The 20,047-nt window shown below is 40.2% G+C and overlaps 1 long non-coding RNA gene across 1 annotated transcript in view; it reads left to right on the top strand.

Moving 5' to 3' along the window:
• The window catches only part of LOC110149159 (uncharacterized), a 211,794-nt gene that overhangs the window by 45,897 nt on the left and 145,850 nt on the right, over positions 1 to 20,047 (top strand). The window contains exon 2 of the long non-coding RNA XR_011484951.1: positions 19,851 to 20,002. This is a non-coding gene — a long non-coding RNA (uncharacterized lncRNA). The remainder of the gene's footprint in view (positions 1 to 19,850; positions 20,003 to 20,047) is intronic.

The following is a 20,047-nucleotide window of genomic DNA, read 5'->3' as shown; positions in this document are numbered from 1 at the left end:
GACTAACTAAGCCATAACCTGCATCCAGAAAGAAAACTAGAATATTTACTCATGGCCAGCAAAAGTTGAAGAATAATTACTGTACTTATGATGTGTGCTCCTTTATTAATTAGATACATACCAAACCATTACAGTGAGCCAAACTCTAGGTTAAAACAAAGACCCAGAGTTAAGTGAAGCCAGCATCTGGACTCAAGTGTCTCCTGTCAAGTAAAAAAGACAGACTTTCAAATGAACAAGGACAATTCAACATGATAAGCGTAAAATACCTGCAAGCAGAAAATGTAAACTAATTTTGTAAGCTGGGGGAGATTAGGGAATGCTTTCTTGGTTAGCAATATAGGTATCTAAGTGGGTTTTGCAGGATGAGTATGAATTCATAAGATAGCAGAAACACTGTTGAAACAGCTCTAACCTTTTGGAGACAAATTAATACTGTAGAGGGCACTTGAGGGGAAAGCAATTCTCCTTTGATGTTTACCAGCTTAATCATTTATCATCTCTTCTGAGATACTGACCAAGCCCATCTCAGTGCTTTCCTGCACCAGTCATGAAGTCTGAGCATGCATCACTTCGTAGAATCTTTCTTCTCCTATTAGGGAAGAACATACAGTTCTCGGACCCTGCTTTGGTCCTGTTTGCATTCTAATACTGAAAATGCTAAATGAACAAGATTCTTATCTATTTATTAAGACATTCACAGTGTTCTCTAAGAATGTGGCTTCTCCTCCCTCTTCCCTCCTTCCTCTCAAACCCTCAACCAGTTCCTGTTGGCAGGAACTTGAAAGTTATAAACCTAATTCTTTGAGGCTGTTCTAACTCAAACTTTTCATTGATTAGCCTCCCTCCAGAAGGATGAACTAATGATAGTAATCCTTTGTGGCATGAGAACCACTGCTTATAGCTGGCTAGCACACTGTAGGGCACCCCATATCATGAGCCAGATCCATGATGGCATCCAGACGTGTAGGCTCCACAGAAGAATTGATCACAGCGTACACTTAAATAGTCTCCAAGAGCAAGATGGCAGATGAGTAGGTGGGCGTGGAGTACATCTCTGTCCACAGACACATCAGGAATACATCTTCAGACATGGAAGTTCATGCAGAAAACCAGCTGAGAGTGGACAGGAGTACCTGACCAGAGGAAATGAATATATAGCCCAGGCAAAACTCAGTAGGATGAAGGAACTAGGGGAAAAAACAGGAGTGATAGTAGGACTGGACCTGCCTTCAGTGGGTGGGGGAACTGAAGCAGGGGTCTGATTCCCACATCAGGGCACTTGTCAGAGTCAGAGGAGAAACATTTGATGCTGAGTGAAATAGCTGGTCTGTGGCAGCCTAAATGAAATGAGAATCAGACAGTCCTTGCCCCAGTCATACATACCCCAAACAGGGATGCAGGTCCCCTGGAAGGCGCAGCAGCTGGGAGTTGGAGTTTGGGGACAAGGACTGCTGTTGACTGTGGAGAGATGGATCGAGAGGAGGTGAGAGAGGAGATTGTAGTGGGAAATGCCTGTGGATGAAAGCCAGGCAGCCATGGAAGAAAGGCGATACTGCTGAGTCATGCCTAGGGGGTGGAACCATCGCCATAGCCCCTCTCTCCCCACATGCCCTCATTGGCAGCTGAACAATAGATAGCCTGGCCCATTAAAGCATGATACACTAAACTACAGAGCAGAACCCCACCCGGGGTGCTCCTTTAAGTGACTGATGTGCCAATCTACAGAGTAGGACCCCAGCCAGGGGGGCCCCCTCTATGTGCCTGAACAGGCAGAGCTACGAAGAAAGACTGACCAAAGAAGCCTTCTGATCACCAGCTACAAGAGGTTCAAAAACAGACTCTAAGAGGGCCATAACTCCTGCGGCAGAGCCAGTCTGTGTCCCTAACCTTCGGTGCCTCCAGAGTCCCCGCAAGTGAAACAGCTGTGCCACCTTCTCTTTTTTAATTTTAATTTTTTAAACCTATTATTATTTTTGTAGAAAGGAAAATCCATGCCACATTGAGAGATGCAAAAACTCTGATATACTATCATCATTAGAACGCCTCACTATAAGTAAATGATATTAAGTGTCAATGTTCATTTTTGAATGCAAAAAAGAAAAGAATGCTTTTCTGTCACACAACTGCTGAGCTACATATTCATAGTTTGACACAGAACACTAGTTCATAACTCCCATGGTTACTTAATTCTTTGAACTAACCCTAAAGAAATGAGAAGAAAGTTTAGGAACTACCTGAAATAAGACATTAAATTTCTCGTTTGCTTTTCTTACTATTCTTTTCCCCTTGCAGTTAATATTTAATGTATATAAATCTTCTTTATCTACCTCTATTTGACTTTGTATATCTATTCTTTCTTTCTTTCCTTTCTTTGCTTTCCTCTCAACATTTTGTTAATTTTATTTTCATTGCTTTATTCCCAGTTGGCGCCTTGCTTTAGTTTTGTTTTTCAATTAGTGCTTTAGTTACTTTTGTCCCGGTAGGTATAATTTTTTATTTCCTTTGTTTGCTGGTTCAATCTATTGTACACTTTTTTGTTGTTGTTGGACTATTTTGATTTTGTTTATGGGTGTATATGGGTGTATATGTATATGTGTATATTCAGTCAAACTTTTTATTATTATTGTTATAAACCTCTGCCTCTCTATTGGGTTTTTGCAATTCTGTGGAGTTTTCCTTTTTTTCTCCTTTTTCCTTCTTCTTCCATTTTTTTCTTTTCCCTTTTTTAAAATTTTTATTTTTTAATACCTATTATATGTTTTCTACATTTATTCCTTTGTTTCCCTTTCCTATTGTTCTTTTCCCCTTGCAGTTAATCTTTAATGTATATAAAGCTTCTTCATCTACCTCTATTTAACTTTCCATATCAATTATTTCTTTCTTTTCCTTTCAACATATTTGTTAGTTTTGTTTTATTGCTTTATTCCCCACTTGGCACCTTGCTTTAGTTTTGTTTTCCAGTTTGTGCTTTAGTTAGTTAGTGCTTTAGTTAGTTTTGTTCTTAACTGGTAAATATAATTTTTTATTTACTTTGTTCGCCAGGTCAATCTACAGTACTTTATTTTGGCTGAATGTTTTCACTTTGCTCATGAGCGTATATGTATATGTGTATATTCCATTATTTTAATTAGTATTTGTCTGATTTTGTAACTGCCATTTGTCTGGGTTTCATCTTTGGTTTCTCATTTTTGGATATTTGTTTTAGTCTCACTTAATGCCATAACAAATCATGTGGAATCTTTGTTCCTGACCAGAGATCAAGCCCTGAGCCTTTGGAGTGGGAGCACTGACCTAGACACCAGAGAGCTGACCCTAGGGAGTATCAAATAGTGAGAACACACGAAGGAAACCACTTAAATACTAGACCCAGCACCACCCAACCACAAGTAGCACCCTGTGCAGGATGCCTCATTTAAACAACAAACAAAACAAAAATACAAACCCAATCATCAGCAGACTGGATTACCATCTCACTCAGCCTTGCCCATCAGAGGAAAAACAAACAAATAAACAAAAACTCAGCACAAATCTCGCCCTATATGAATCTTACACAAACTACTGGACCAACCTTAGAAGGGCAGAAACCAAAAGGAAGAAAGAATTCGACCTTAAAGGCTGGGAAAAGGAGACCTCAAACACAATAAGTTTTAAAAAAAAAATGAAAAGGCATAGAAATACTACTCAAATGAAGGAACAAACTAGAAACACAGAAGTCCAAATAAATGAAGAGGAAATAGGCAAACTACCTGAAAAATAATTCAGAATAATCATAGTAAAGATGATTAAAAACCTTGAAAACAAAATGGAGAAAATGCAAGATTCAATTAACAAAGACCTGCAAATATTAAGAATAAACATACAGAGACAAACAATACAACTACTGAAATTAAAAATACTCTGGAAGGAATCAATAGCAGAATATCTGAAGCAGAAGAACGAATCAGTGAGCTGGAAGATAAAATGGTGGCAGTAACTTCTGAAGATGAGAGTAAAGTAAAAAGAATGACTAGAACTGAAGTTAGTCTCAGAGACCTCTGTGACAATATCAAATGCACCAACATTCAAATTATAGAGGTCCCAGAAGAAAAAGAGAAAAAGAAAAAGTATGAGAAAATTTTTGAAGAGATTATAGTTGAAAATTTCCCCAACATGGAAAAGGAAATAGTCAATCAAGTCCAAGATGTTCAAAGAGTTCCGTACAGGATAAACCCAAGGAGAAACATGCCAAGACACACACTAATCTAACTAACAAAGACTAAACACAAAGAAAGACTATTAAAAACAGCAAGGGAAAAGCAACAAGTAACATATAAGGGAAACCCCATACACTTAACAGCTGATCTTTCAGCAGAAACTCTGCAGGCCAGAGGAAATGGCAGGATATATTTAAAGTATTGAAAGGGAAAAATTTACAATGAAGATTACAGTACCCAGCCAGGATCTCATTCAATATTGATGGAGAAATCAAAAGCTTTTCAGACAAGCAAAAGTTAAGAGAATTCAGTACCACCAAACCAGCTTTACAACAACTGTTAAAGTGACTTATATAGTTAAGAAATACAAGAGAAGAAAAAAGATCTACAAAATCAACCCCAAACAATTAAGAAAATGGCAATAGGGCCATATATATCTATAATTACTTTAAATGTAAATGGATTAAATGCTCCAACCAAAAGACACAGACTGGCTGAATGGATACAAAAACAAGACCCGTATATATGCTATCTACAAGAGACCCACTTCAGACCTAAAGACACATATAGACTGAAAGTGAGAGGATGGAAAAATATATTCCATGCAAATGGGAAGCAAAAGAAAGTTGGGGTAGCAATCCTCATATCAGACAAACTAGACCTTAAAAGAAAGATTACAAGAGATAAGGAAGGACACTACATAATGATCAAGGGATCAATCCAAGAGGAAGACATAACAATTGTAAATATCTATGCAGCCAACATAGGACTACCTCAATACCTAAGACAAACACTAACAGACATAAAAGGAGAAATTGACAGTAACACAATATTAGTAGGAGACTTTAACACTCCAATCACACCAATGGACAGATCATCAAAACAGAAAACTAATAAGGAAACACAAGTCTTAAATTATGCATTAGGAGAGATGAGCCTCACTGATATCTTCAGGACATTCCATCCAAACGCAGAAGAATACACCTTCTTCTCAAGTGCACACCGAACATTCTCCAGGATAGACCACATATTGGGCCACAAATCAAACCTCAGTAAATTTGAGAAAAATGAAATTGTATCAAGCATCTTCTCCGACCACAATGCTGTTTGTTAAGACTAGATATCAATTACAGAAAAAAAAAACTGTAGAAACACAAACACATGGAGATTAAACAACACATTTCTAAATAACCAATAGGTTACTAAAGAAATCAAAAGGGAAATCAAAAAATTTATAGAAACAAATGGCAAGAAAACATAACAACTCAAAACCTATGAGATGCAATGAAAACAGTTCTAAGAGGGAAGTTTATAACAATACAATCCTACCTCAAGAAACAAGAAAAGCATCAAATAGACAACCTAACTTTACACCTGAAACAACTGGAAAAAGAACCAAAAAAAAAAAAAAGTTAGTGGAAGGAAAGAAATCATAAAGATCTGAGCAGAAATAAATGAAAAAGAAATGAAAGAAACAAGAGTAAAGATTAATACAAATAAAAGCTGTTTCTTTGAGAAGATAAACAAAATTGACAAGACTTTTGCCAGACTCATCAAGGAAAAAAGAAAGAAGAATCAAATCAACAAAATTAGAAATGAAAGAGGAGAGGTTACAACAGACAATGCAGAAATACAAAGGATTATGAGACTATTATGAACAACTATCTGTCAATAAAACGGTTAGCCTGGAAGAAGTGGACAGATCCTTATAAAAGTTCAATCTTCCAAGACTGAACCAAGGAGAAATATAAATTATGAACAACCCAACTACAAGCACTGAAATTGAAGCTGTGATCAAACATTTCCCAAAAAACAAAAGCCCAGGACCAGATGGCTTCACAGGAGAATTCTATCAAACATTGAGAGAAAAGCTAATGCCTATGCTTCTAAAACTCTTTCAAAAAATGGCAAAGGAACACTTCCAAACTCATTCTATGATGCCACCATCACCCTGATATCAAAAGACAACCAAAAAAAGAAAACTACAGAACAATATCGCTGATGAACATAGATGCAAAAATCCTCAACAAAATTTTAGCAAACAGAATTGAGCAATACATCAAAAAGCTTATACACCATGATCAAGTTGGGTTTATTCCAGGAATGCAAGGATTCTTCAATATACACAAATCAATCAATGTGATACACTATATTAACAAATTGAAAGATAAAAATCATATGATGACAATTTGACATGACAAATTTGACAATTCATATCAAAACACAAAAGACCCCGAATAGCCAAAACAGTCTTGAGAAAGAAGAATGGAGCTGGAGGAATCAAACTTCCTGACTTCAGATTATACAACAAAGCTGTAGTCATCTGCACAAAAGCAGAACTATAGACCAATGGAACAAGATAGAAAGCCCAGAAATAAACCCATGCACCTATGGGTACCTCATTTCTGACAAAGGAGGCAAGAATATACAATGGGGCAAAGTCAGCCTGTTCAATAAATGGTGCTGGGAAAACTGGACAGCTACATGCAAAAGAATGAAATTAGAACACTTCCTAACACCATATACAAAGATAAACTCAAAATGGATTAAAGACCTAAATGTAAGATGAGAAACTATAAAACTCTTAGAGGAAAACATAGGCAGAACACTGGATGGCATAAATCAAAGCAAGATCCTCTATGACCCACCTCCTAGGGTAAGGGAAATATAAACAAAAGTAAACAAGTGGGACCTGATTAAACTTAAAAGCTTTTGCACAGCAAAGGAAACTGTTAGCAAGGTGAAAAGACAACCCTCAGAATGGAAGAAAATAATAGCAAATGAAACAACTGACAAAGGATTAATTTCCAAAATATACAAGCAGCTAGCTCATGCAACTCAATATGAGAAAAACAAGCAACCCAATAAAAGGTGGGAAGAAAAAACCTTAAACAAACATTTCTCCAAAGAAGACACACAGATGGCTAAAAAACACATGAAAAGATGCTCAAGATTGCTCATTATTAGAGAAATGCAAATCAAAACTACAATGAGATATCAGCTCACACCAGTCAGAATGGCCATCATCAAAAAGTCTACAAACAATAAATGCTGGAGAGGGTGTGGAGAAAAGGGAGTGCTCTTACACTATTGGTGGGAATGTAAATTGATACAGCCACTATGGAAGACAGTATGGAGATTCCTTTAAAAACTAGGAATAAAACCACAATATGACCCAGCAATCCCACTCCTAGGCATATACCCTGAGGAAACCAAAATTGAAAAAGACACATGTACCCCATTATTCTTTGCAGCACCATTTACAATAGCTAGAACATGGAGCAACCTAGATGTCCATTGACAGATGAATGGATATAAAGAAATTGTGGTATATATACACAATGGAATATTACTCAGCCATAAAAGGAACACATCTGAGTCAGTTCTGATGGGTCAGTGGATGAACCCAGAACCTATTATACAGAGTGAAGTGAGTCAGAAAGAGAAAAATAAATATCGTATTCTAATGCATATATAAGGAATCTAGAAAAATGGTACTGATGAATTTATTTACAGGGCAGCAATGGAAAAACAGACATAGAGAATAGACTTATGGACGTTGGGAGAGAGGAGATAAGGGTGAGATGTATGGAAAGAGTAACATGGAAACTCACATTACCATATGTAAAATAGATAGCCAAGGGGAATTTGCTGTATGGCTCAGGAAACTCAAACAGGGGCTCTGTATCAACCTAGAGGGGTGGGATGGGGAGGGAGATGGGAGGGAAGTTCAAAAGGGAGGGGATATACATGTTTCGATGCTGTTCTCTTGAAACATCCCACCCTCGCCTTCTCCCAGAGTCCACAAGTCTGTTCTATACATCTGAGTCTCTTTTTCTGTTTTGCATATAGGGTTATTGTTACCATCTTTCTAAATTCCATATATATGTGTTAGTATACTGTAATGGTCTTTATCTTTCTGGCTTACTTCGCTCTGTATAATGGGCTCCAGTTTCATTCATCTCATTAGAACTGATTCATGAAACAGATCACCAGCCCAGGTTGGGTGCGTGAGACAAGTGCTCGGGCCTGGCGCACTGGGAAGACCCAGAGGGATCGGGTGGAGAGGGAGGTGGGAGGGGAGACTGGGTTGGGGAATGCATGTAAATCCATGGCTAATTCATTTCAATGTATGACAAAAACCACTGCAATGATGTAAAGTAATTAGCCTCCAACAAATAAAAATAAATGGGAAAAAAAAAAAAGGGAGGGAATATATGTATACCTATGGCTGAATCATGTTGAGGTTTGACAGAAAACAACAAAATTCTATAAAGAAATTATCCTTCAATTAAAAAAAAAAATAAATTAAAAAAAAAAGAGTCTCCAAATAGTTGTTCCAGCCTTCCCTGGTGGGTCAGATGGTAAAGAATCCATCTGCAGTGAAGGAGATCTGGATCTGATTCCTTGGTCTGGAAGGGAGAAGGAAATGGCAACCCACTCCAGTATTCTTGCCTGGGAAGTCCCACGGACTGTGGAACTTGGTGGTCTACAGTCCATGGGGTTGCAAAGAGTTGGACAAGACTAAGTGACTAACACTTTAACTTTTTTTTTTCAAATAGCTCTTCCACATGTTTTCATCAGAGAGGCACGGAGACTGGGCAGGGAAAAACACCTTGGTGTCTACTAACATTATGAGCTGTTTAACTCTGGCCCCTCCACTTGCCCTCTTCCGGCCGAAAAAGTGAGGTCCTGCAGAGAAACAGGACTAACTTTTTGGAAGGCCTTTGGGTGATTATTTCATGTGACTGCCCATGTCCCTTGAAAGTCCTACCCACTTCTTCAAGTGGCTCATTAGAATATCCACTCAAATATATGCAGTGGACTAATAACTCTCAGTGAAGAATCCAGGAAAGTTTAATTGTCTTCCTATTGTTACACTGCATTGCCATTTAGGTAATCCAATTAGCTGGCATCATACTGACATTCCATGTGTAAAAATCAACCCTAATCTCTCCTAGAATCCTATGAAGAGGGCATCAGAATAAGTAAAGAACTCCACATTAACATTTCTATTCTGAAACAAAGTAGGCTCCTTTCCACAGCCCAGCAAATTCCTTCTGAAAAGGAATTGAGTTGGTGATCTGCTGATTGATTAACCTCTTTTAGGTTGAATACTTTGCTCAGTGCTAGTGACAGAAAGATGAAAACATCAGCATCTCTGACTCACATTCCAGATTTATCACTGGGTGTTGCAGTTTGACTGAATTCTCAATGTTAAAAATGACAGTAGTATAACTGTTTTTTTCCCCAAGATCACTTTAAGAAGTTCAACAGTGTGATGTGTCAAGTGTCAACCCTGCTCATGCAGCATGGTTTAGGGGCTCAAGCATTTATAAAAGGCAAGGGGAGGGTATTTGGTGATGTTTTCATGTTATAGCTCACAGGCGGTCTGGAGAGTTGGTGTGGCATCTGGGGCTTAGAGGGAGTCTGTATGTTAGCATCTCCATTAGTAATCTCCTCACTGCTCTCTTTACCGTTTGTAGTATGGCTTCCTTCACCACATTCATACTTGTCTGTGCAAAAAGCTTTCACAATGCAGAGTGTGGATTAAAATGTGTGCAGACTTCCTAATCCTCTGAGCGTGTCCATTTGTCTTTTATTTCGAAGTCAGTCAAGGAGAAAACCCATGTCTATTTCTAATTCTAGCTGGATATAAACTGTAGGCAGATCTATCATTATAGAATAAAGCTCAAGAAAAGAAGATATATCTTCTTCCAAGTACTTATTCTCAAACTTTTCCAATTTAAGGATGTTTTAGATCAAGAGTGGTGTAAAGAAAGGCAAACACAGGGTAAAATAATAAAAAAGTCTGAAGACTATTATTTATACCATTTGAGAAAATACATATAATTTGACTCTTCTGTGCCATGTTATTCCACATTTACCCTGAAATAATGTTAATGGGGAGGCAGATTTCTTTCTCAGAATTATGGAATTTTGCAGTGTGCCTGATGTGGGGAGGGCTGGTGGAAGAAAAATGGAAGGAGATGATATTGGAGATGTAGGTGGCAATGACAGGTAACAGTGAGCTTCATGAGCTTCATCTTGAAGGAGTTCAGTTTTATTCAGAAGATTGTGGGAAAATATTAAAGAGTTTTCATTAGAAAAGTGATACTTTCAAAGTACAGCTGTTTTCATATATATACAGTGATTATCTTTCCTTTCTTTCAAGTTTTCAAGTTTACATTTACAAATGTAATTTTTATTCTGTGAAGTGAAGTGAAGTGAAAGTCACTCAGTTATGTCTGACACTTTGCGACCCCATGGACTATATAGTCCATGGAATTCTCTAGACCAGAATACTGGAATGAGTGGCAGTTGCCTTCTCCAGAGGATCTTCCCAACCCAGGGATTGAACCCAGGTCTCCCTCATTGCAAGTGGATTCTTTACCAGGAATCCGGATTTACCTTGCCACAAGGAAAATCCAAGAGTACTGGAGTGGGCTGCCTCTCCCTTCTCCAGCAGATCTTCCTACCCAGGAATTGAACCAGGTTCTCCCACATTGCAGGCAGATTCTTTGCCAACTGAGCTATCATGCTAGTCCACTAAGGAAACTTTCCTTCACTGGCCAACGGCTAGAAGTTCATATTACATCATGTTTTTTACGTTGCTTGTTTGCTTTTTTGCTACACTGGGTCTTAGTTGCAGCATGTGGGATCTAGTTCCCTGATCAGGGATTGAACCCAAGCTCCCTGCATTGGGAGCACAGAGTCTTAACCATTGGACCACCAGGGAGGTCCCTTATCATGGATTTTTAATTATCCATATACCTCTCTGAATATCCCTCCAGACTCTGGAGTCAAGGACTGAATCTTCTTTCCACTTAACTCTTGTCATCTGTATAGAGCTTGATGTAAACAGAAACTAAACCAGGAATCTTCCCACCAATATCTTCCAAAGGTTTTGAGGATCCTCTTTCATATTTCAACCTTGGGAGGCAGTATTTCCTCTTTATTTCTCTAAAGAAGTGAGCTGCTGTGATATCCTCAGCCCTATAGATATTCAAGCAACCGTTAACCAGTTCAAATGAGCTCCAGGAATAGTTCTCACTTCCAATCAGGTGGTATGCATTGGTCCAAGTACTCAATACACAGAAATGAAAAGTTAGTCTCTCTTCTGCTCACACAGCACAAAAACTGAGTGCAGATATAAATCTTGTATATGTGTTGAAATTACAGGCTTGCCATCTGGTCACTCAATTCAGTTTTACCTGTCTGAATATATCAATCCAGCTTCACAAGGGAAAGACCTGACTTTCATTTTCCTCTGCCACCTGGGGCTGATGTAGCTAGCGAGTATAATTGTGTGAGGCTGAGATTAGGCTCTGTCCTCCTAAAAAACAGGAAGTTACCCTGGCTCCTCTAGCCTCGCCTTCCTTTTCCTCTGTTTAATTCCCAGCCCTTCCTCAATCTGGGCCGTTCCCAGTATGTCATGGGGCAACCCTGTCTGTAAGGATCAACCCTAATCTCTCCCAGAATCCTACCAGGAGGCTTCCAAAAGAAATAACGAACACCACATTTCTGTTTCTTTTCTTAATATTTTTATTGATGGATAGTTGATTTACAATGTTGTGTTAATTTCTTTTGTACAGCAAAGTGATTATATACATTCTTTTTTGAAATATCATTTTCCATTATAGTTTATCACAGGGTAATGAATATGGTTCCCTGTACTATATGACAGGACCTTGTTGTTTACCTATTCTCTATATAATAGTTTGTATCTGCTAACCCCAACCTCCTACTCCATCCTTCCTCCAACCCTACTCTTCGCAACCATAAGTCTAGAAAACAACACTTTTTAAATGTCCCTAAATTGTACAAAAATAATTTCAAAAATATTAATAAAATCTGTAGTATTTGTCTGTATTAGCTATTATATATTAAGTAACAAATATTGATTATTGTTGAATTGGAGTAGACTCACTCACGGGTACATTCATTCTGAAAAGAGAAAAGCTACACCAGGAGTATTACAATGTGCAGGAACTGAGGGGATAACTATTCAAAAAAATAAATAAATAAAACCTGTTGGAAGGACAAATGATGCCCATAAATTAACTTTACCTTGGCCGAGGAAAGGTGAAGCTAACAGAGGGAAGAGAATCTCAGAAAGGGAAATTAAAGTCAACATGCTTCTGGCTTCTTGAAGATGCCCCCTGAGTCGACTAATTACCTGCAAGGAGATTAGGAAGTGATTGTGAACTTCTCCTGCTTTATGGGGGGAAAATGGAGGAACCACCTCACTACTCTATTGGAAGGTTTAGAAACTGGCTTAGGAAAAAAATTGCTGAGATATTGGGAATGAAAAACAGGGCAAAACTCACCTGAGCAGCAATAAGCAGGGGGACAACTATCTTAGATCATAGCTTCTCAGCTGCCGAAAAAATCATGATCTGAATCCAGAACAAGTCTGGGGACTTCTTTCCTCTTCCACTTTTTCCTTTCTTCCTACCTCCCTCCCTCTGTTCTTCCCTCTCTCTCCCCTTTTTCATCCAACAGGTAAACATCTGTTATGCGATGGGTACTTCCCAGGCACTGGAAACATAGAATAAGACATCCCAGTGACAAATGACATTAACTCATACAGAGTAAGAGGGAGAAAACTTTTTCACCAAATTTCTCTTAGGAAAGAAGTTGTGTTACTTTGTAAAAGCCATTCTTAATGAGTGCATGTTATGGAAAGTGACAACCTGGCAGGTCTCTGTATGACTGAGGGCTACATATGAATGAAGCAAGGGGAGAAATGCTTTTGATGTGCCTCAGAAGAAGAGGGGGTGGTGGTGGAGGGACTGATCAAGACAGTGAGAAGTTGTGTTCAGCAAGGTGAGCCTTCACCAGAGACTCAAAGTGTTCAGTGTAGATTTCTTGTGAAAACCAGTAGAGGGGTTCAGTTTTATGTATGGGATGTCACAGAGCACAAGAGAAACAGTATGCAAAGGGGCCAGCAGCGACCAGAGAGAAATCAGAGAGAAAGATGAGAATGACACCATAGGCATTCATGGGAAAAGTCCTATCCCATCACAGGTCACATAACTGAAGTCCAGACTGCTTTTGCCAGATCGGCAAAATTCAGGGGGCTTCTGGGCTACACTGGGGTTTCATATTCAGTTGGTTGTAGGAGTACATTTGAAATCATCTGAGAATAGAGGGAAAATACATACTGTAAAGTCCAACCCATTGGATGGTGAATCAATAACACCATATACTTTATATCATATATAACTGTATAGCCCCAAGTATTCATATATTCATAAATAGGTTTCAAAAAAATACATGAACTCCCTGGTATTACATGCAAATTATAATTATATATACATGAAGTAGATATATGAAATATAAATATATGTGAAAATGTGTGTGTGTGTATGGGTGTTAGTCACTCAGTGGTGTCTGACTCTTTGTCACCCCAGGGAATGTAGCCCACCAGGCTCCTCTGTCCATGGAATTCTCCAGGCAAGAATACTAGAATGGGTAGCCATTCTCTTCTCAAGGGGGTTTTCCCAACCCAAGGATTGAACCCTGGTCTCTTGTACTGCAAGCAGATCCTTTATGATCTGAGCCACCAGGGAAAATAGTTAACAGTAAAAAATAACTAGCATCTATTCAGTGTTTACTATGTATTATTTTACTAAAAGCTTAATACACAATTGTTTCATATTTATAACTCTGTAGTTAAAAAAAAAAAAAACTTGGAAATTGAAGACTGTGAGTCACCCTACTACTGAGTAGCAGGCAAGGACTTGGACTCATGCCACAATTATTAGCCTGCCTTCTTAATGGCTTCCAACCATTTGCCCTCTGAACTTCAGTGAATCTCAAGTCAGACTTTGTGACTATTTCAAATGTTTTCCCCCAGAGAGAAAGATTAGAGAAATGGACTTAGGTGCCTAGTGGGGCTCAGATTCTGCTTATATTTTCTGAGGGTCTAAACCTTCCAAGCACTTGGAAAAAGATCCCATTCCATCCTCTTATCCTATTTCATTGAGGGCAATAGGTATAAATATCTCTGACATTTGTAATGCTGACTCAGAGTGGTCACATCACACTGCTTTAGGTAAGTGACACAGGAGGTCTGGCACCTAGGTCTTCAGCTCCACCAGCTGTTTCCCCAGCTGAAGTCAGGCTGGTAGATTCTTGACTTGGAGGGGAGTCATCCAGAAGGCCTGCTGAACTGCTGTTATGAGATCCATCAAATAAAACTGCAGTTTGAATCCTGCAAAAGAAGGGACCTCAGAGACATGGCTTTACTGCTGTACAATGTGCACAGAGCACCAAGAGAGAAGAGTCACTGGAGGCGCTTGACTCTGAGCTTGCCGGCTTAGGTGTCCTGAGAGAGTCACCATCACACCCTTTAGAGACTCCACAGGGTCATCTTACTTGCTTGACCCTGGCTGATATTCCCTCAGCTTGCTGTAGGGATAGTTTAGCGAGCCATACATGCAGTTCCTGGGGAAGAACAAAAGGGAATGCGGATGAAATGTACCCTCCTTACAAAGAAGTCTGTGCTCCTGCTTAGGATGAAGGCCCCAAATGTGAGTAAACCCCAGAAATTCCAAGGGAGAAGAAAACCACAGGGCCATCATAATAAAGGGAAGACCAAAGAGGAGAGTGAAAAAGTTGGCTTAAAACTCAGCATTCAGAAAACTAAGATCATGGCATCCAGTCCCATCACTTCATGGCAAATAGATGGAGAAACAGTGAGAGACTTTATTTTTCTGGCTCCAAAATCACTGCAGATGGTGACTGCAGCCATGAAATTAAAAGATGCTTACTCCTTGGAAGGAAAGTTATGACCAACCTAGATAGCATATTAAAAAGCAGAGACCTTATTTTGCCAACAAACGTCTGTCTAGTCAAGGCTATGGTTTTTCCAGTGGTCCTGTATGGATGCGAGAGTTGGACTATAAAGAAAGCCGAGCGCTGAAGAATTGATGCTTTTGAACCATGGTGTTGGAGAAGATTCTTGAGAGTCCCTTGGACTGCAAGGAGATCCAACCAGTCCATCCTAAAGGAGATCAGTCCTGAATATTCACTGGAAGGACTGATGCTGAAGCTGAAACTCCAATACTTTGGTCACCTGATGCGAAGAACTGACTCATTTGAAAAGATCCTGATGCTGGGAAAGATTGAAGGTGTGAGGAGAAGGGGGAAACAGGATGAGATGGTTGGATGGCATCACTGACTCAATGGACATGAGTTTGCGCAAGCTCCAGGAGTTGGTGATGGACAGGGAAGCCTGGCATGCTGCAGTCCCTGGCTGTGACCATGGGGTCACAAAGAGTCGGACAAAACTGAGCGACTGAACTGAACTGAACTGATCCAGATCCCAGTTGGAATTCCATCACCAAACTGAGGGAGGAAGAAGACATAGGAGTTGGATAATTTCTTTAGCACCTGGTTGGACAGAAGTGATTAGGATGGCATTTCACTGACCATTCCTGATGGCTCAGTGGGTAAAGAATCTACCTGCAATGCAGGAGACAGAGGAGACATGAGTTTGATCCCTGGGTCAGGAAGATTCCCTTGAGGAGGAAATGGCAACCCATTTCAGTATTCTTGCCTGGAAAATTCCATTGGCAAAGGAGCCTAGCAGCCTACAGTCCATGGGGTCGCAAAGAGTTGGCCACAACTGAGTGACTAAGCATACATGCATCACTCACCATTGCTTAGTTAGAATAGAAACACAGTTCAGCATTCTTTAAGCAAGAAATAAAAAAGCAGAAGACCTCTTGGGAAAGAGCCACCACCAAAGGACCATTGTTTTCTCTGCTTTAGGGGAGAGGGTGACATATTACAACAGAAGTAACACCTGAAGGCACTTAAGAACTGGCTTAACAGTGACTTTATTGGCCGTTTGTCATGTACTTATTGACTAAGCAACAGTGGAAGGAAAAAGAAAGCTTTCTGAATTGTCCTGGGTGAGTAGATAGGACTGCTAAAGAGACACAGCATCAGACTTATAGAGAAAGACCCCACAGCGAACTCTAGTGCTGTGGTTCTCAAAGTCCAACAGCAGCAGCTGGGAGCTTGTTAGAAATTCAGATTCTCAGGTCCCACACCAGACATACCGAATCATAAATTCTGAGCGCCCAGCAATCTGTTTTAATGGGCCCTCCAGGGGATTCTAACATAAGCTAAAGTGTGAGAAGCTCAGCAAAATATTTTTTTTTTGTAGTGCTCAATCACTCAGTCATGTCCAATTCTTTGTGACCCTTTGGACTATAACCTGCCAGGCTCCTCTGCCATGGCATTTTTTAGGCAATGATACTAGAATGGTCTGCCATTTCCTCCTCCAGTGGATCTTCCCAGACCCAGGGATCGATCCAGTGTCTCCTGTGTCTCCCCCTGCATTGCAAGTGGATTCTTCACCTGCTGAGCCAATAGGGAAGTCTTTTTTATAGTATTTTTATTTTTGGTCGTGCTGTGTCTTCGTTGCTGCTGGGGCTTTTCTCTAGTTGCAGCAAAGTGGGGGCTACTCTCTAGTTACAGTGCATGGACTTCTCATTGCAGTGGCTTCTCTTGTTGTGGAGCACAGCTCTAGGGTGCTCAGGCTTCAGGAGTTGTGGTTCCCAGGCTCTAGAGCACAGGCTTAATAGTTGCGGTGCCTGGGCTTAGTTGTTCTGCAGCATGTGGGATCTTCCTGGATCAGGGATCAAACCCATGTCTCCTGTATTGGTAGGAGGATGCTTTACCACTGAAGCTTAGCATCATAGAAAAGACTCTTAATTCAGGGTTGACAGACAAGAGTTGGGGGTCCACCTTGGACCCTAATTCATGGTAAAATTTTGGGTGAGGTTCTTAAGTGCTGAGCTATGACTTTATTCTACTCTGTGAGACAAAAAGTGGTAGTAACAGAGTGGTATAAAGGAAAATAAATAGGAATAGTCACTTGATCCCTGATCAGTCAGCAGATGGTAGCTTCTATTCACGAAAGTGAGAGTCACTCAGTCGTGTCCAACTCTTTGTGACCATGGACTGTCCATGGAATTCTCTAGGCCAGAATACTGGAGTGGGTATCCTTTCCCTTCTCCAGGGGATCTTCCAAACCCAGGTATCAAACCTAGGTCTCCCGCATTGCAGGCAGATTCTTTACCAGCTGAGCCACAAAGGGAGCCCAAGAATACTAGAGTGGGTAGCCTATCCCTTCTCCAGGGGATCTTCCTGACCCAAAAATCGAACTGGGGTCTCCTGCATTGCAGGCAGACTCTTTACCAACTGAACTATCAGGGAAGCCATATGGGGTCATTCAAAAGACCACAGTTGGATCACTGCATACTGAACAAGGTTTAGACAAGCTGTTCCTGTTAAACCAGCACATATCTAAGCATCATTACTCTTAATAAAGCTTTGTTTATCAGAGAATGGACCACCTGCTTCAGAATTACCTGGTGTGTCAGTTTGAAAACACAGCTATCCAGTATTCATTTCAGTCCTACTTAATCTGCATCTTGCGAAGTGTGGTCTGGGTAGCTAAAAGCTTCAAGATTGTTCCCTGAAGATGCTTCAGCATACTGAGGTGTAAGAATCATCAATTAAAATGAAGAGATAAGATAAGGCTAGGCTTAGCTGTTGTTTAACTATCATAGTCACTCTCCTACAGAAAGAGGCTGAAGGAGGCAGACATGTGGTCTCAATGTTACACTGGGAAGTAGAACCAAGAAGTGAATTTGACTCCCCTGTTTACCACCCTTACTTGTGGTGGGTGATGGGTGGCTTCCTGGATTTCTCTCAGCTGGTCAACCTGAAATTGAGGCAGTTTTACTGATTTCTGAGGGAAAATGCTCCTGGTGTAGCAGAAGAGAACTGGGTTTGTGGGAGCCTGTGATTGCAAAAGATACATTAAGTGGAAGTCTTAAGTTTGGTTTTCCAGAAAGATGTGGTACCTTTTTTAAGGAGTCTGTAATCTCTTAGCCTGGGCATAGCTCAAAAACTTTATGCTGTTTCTTTATCTCCTACTCCAAGACTGCCAGTTAATGAGCTATTCTTCAGAGACCTCTGGTTTTAGAGGAAGGAATGGCCATTTGGGCATGTTCAGGATGTGCTCAATGTAGAGAAGGGAAGAAGAAGGGCCTGGGGGAAAGAGGCTTGAAACTCAAGTGACCCAGACAAGCCCAAACCACCAAGACACCAGTATGCAACTCTATAAGTCCCCTTACTGAGGAATACATATAGCAAACAAAACTCAAAGCAGAATATCCCAAAATGTCAATACTTACTAACATTTGTTAAGCCTCCTTATATGCTAGGAGCTTTATATTTATTATCTCACTGATACATTACTACAGTCATAGGACTAAGTATTAATGGTGTGTTCTGAGTTTTGAACCCAGGCAATACAACTGACATGTCCAAGCCCTAAACTCTTGCTACTCAAAGAGTAGTTCTTGGACCACCATCCCCCAAGAGATTGTGAGAACACTCTCAGACACACCCCAGATCTACTTAAGCAGGTTCTGCATTTTAACAGAAATTTGTGGGTAAAGCTTGAGAAGGACTGCTGTAAAGCAGAAAGGTTTTCTGCAAGTGTTCTCTAGTACCCACAACATCAAAAACCCCCGTGGATGCTGGAGAGCTATGCAGATTCCAGACTTAACAGCAATCTCTGCAGCTAGGGTCAAAGATGCTGTAGCCTCAACAAGTTCCCCAGGTGATTGCTATATATACTTAATTTTGAGAATCACTGCCTTTGGTTCTCCTGCTTCTGTCCCTCTCTTGCCAATTAAAAGAATAAGAAGGTCAAACTGGAACAGGTGAATTCTCTCTCTGCAACGATGACAAAAAGAATCGGGAGAATAGCTCAGGCAGCCAAAGTAGGAAGGGCCAAGGAGAAACCTTCTCTCTCTTGATTTTCATGTTTTCCAATTCAGACTGTGCCGTGGACATTTGAAGCTCAATTTCTTTTTTGTTTTGTTTTTAAAGAATGCTTTTATGAAAACCTATACTTTTTCTAGTCACTGACTCCAAGGCCAGTGCTCAAGTTATTTCTTTACCTTGCACTAGTTTACATAATATTTTCCTCCTCCACAAACCTAAAAATGGAAAGTGGAGTCTCAGCCTGTTTCAAAACACTCCAGAAGAAGGTACCAAGTTGAGGAAGGTACCATGTTGATCAGGCTGACATGGCATACCTGAGAGATGGATATGATGACCGTGATATTTGTGTCCTTAAGCACAACTCATCAGGATCAGTAAACAACGCTGATTACGTTCTTGTCTAAGTTCTATGTTATCACTACAGAAACCCCAGAAGTGGCGGATGCAACAAAGCGCAAGAAAGGAACGTTGAGCCGTGAGTGTCATTCTGAGCACATGGCACAAGTTACTATGGTGCCTCTAGGAAAGTTGCTTAATTTATATTCAAGCCATGGTTTTCCCATTTGTTCAGGTGCTACAATTTCAGCCATTTCGTGAGACCGGGCAGGTCATGTAAATAAGCAGTCAGAAGCAATCAGCCAGAAGTGTGCTGTACAGGGCAGGCTTCTCCTGACGGTTCACCAGTGCAGGTCTCCCCAAGCACCATACCAGCCAAATGGAATGCAGCTATGACTGAATTTGACCCCAGATACGCTGTCTTTCAGAGGCTTTACAGCACATGGTAACGTTTAGGGTTTGTTGGCCACTGGGGGTCAACATGTTCACTGCCTGCAGGGAACTGGCCAGAATCAGAAGATGGAAACCCAATAGCCGTTGATAACCTCAGTCCTGTTACTTCAACTGAGAATGAGTGCTAAGCCGCTGAGCTTCCCAAGAACAAGCTGAGGACAGCAGGCCAAAGAGGAGCTGTTTTTTTTTTCCTGAAGGTAATAAGGCTGAAAAAAGATTGCAGTATTATTTTGGTAAAATGT

The sequence above is a fragment of the Odocoileus virginianus genome, chromosome 3, assembly GCF_023699985.2.
Source record: "Odocoileus virginianus isolate 20LAN1187 ecotype Illinois chromosome 3, Ovbor_1.2, whole genome shotgun sequence".
In the NCBI taxonomy this organism is placed as follows: domain Eukaryota; kingdom Metazoa; phylum Chordata; class Mammalia; order Artiodactyla; family Cervidae; genus Odocoileus; species Odocoileus virginianus.
The sequence above is the reverse complement of the archived record's forward strand: the minus strand, read 5'-3'. Positions and strand labels throughout refer to the sequence as shown.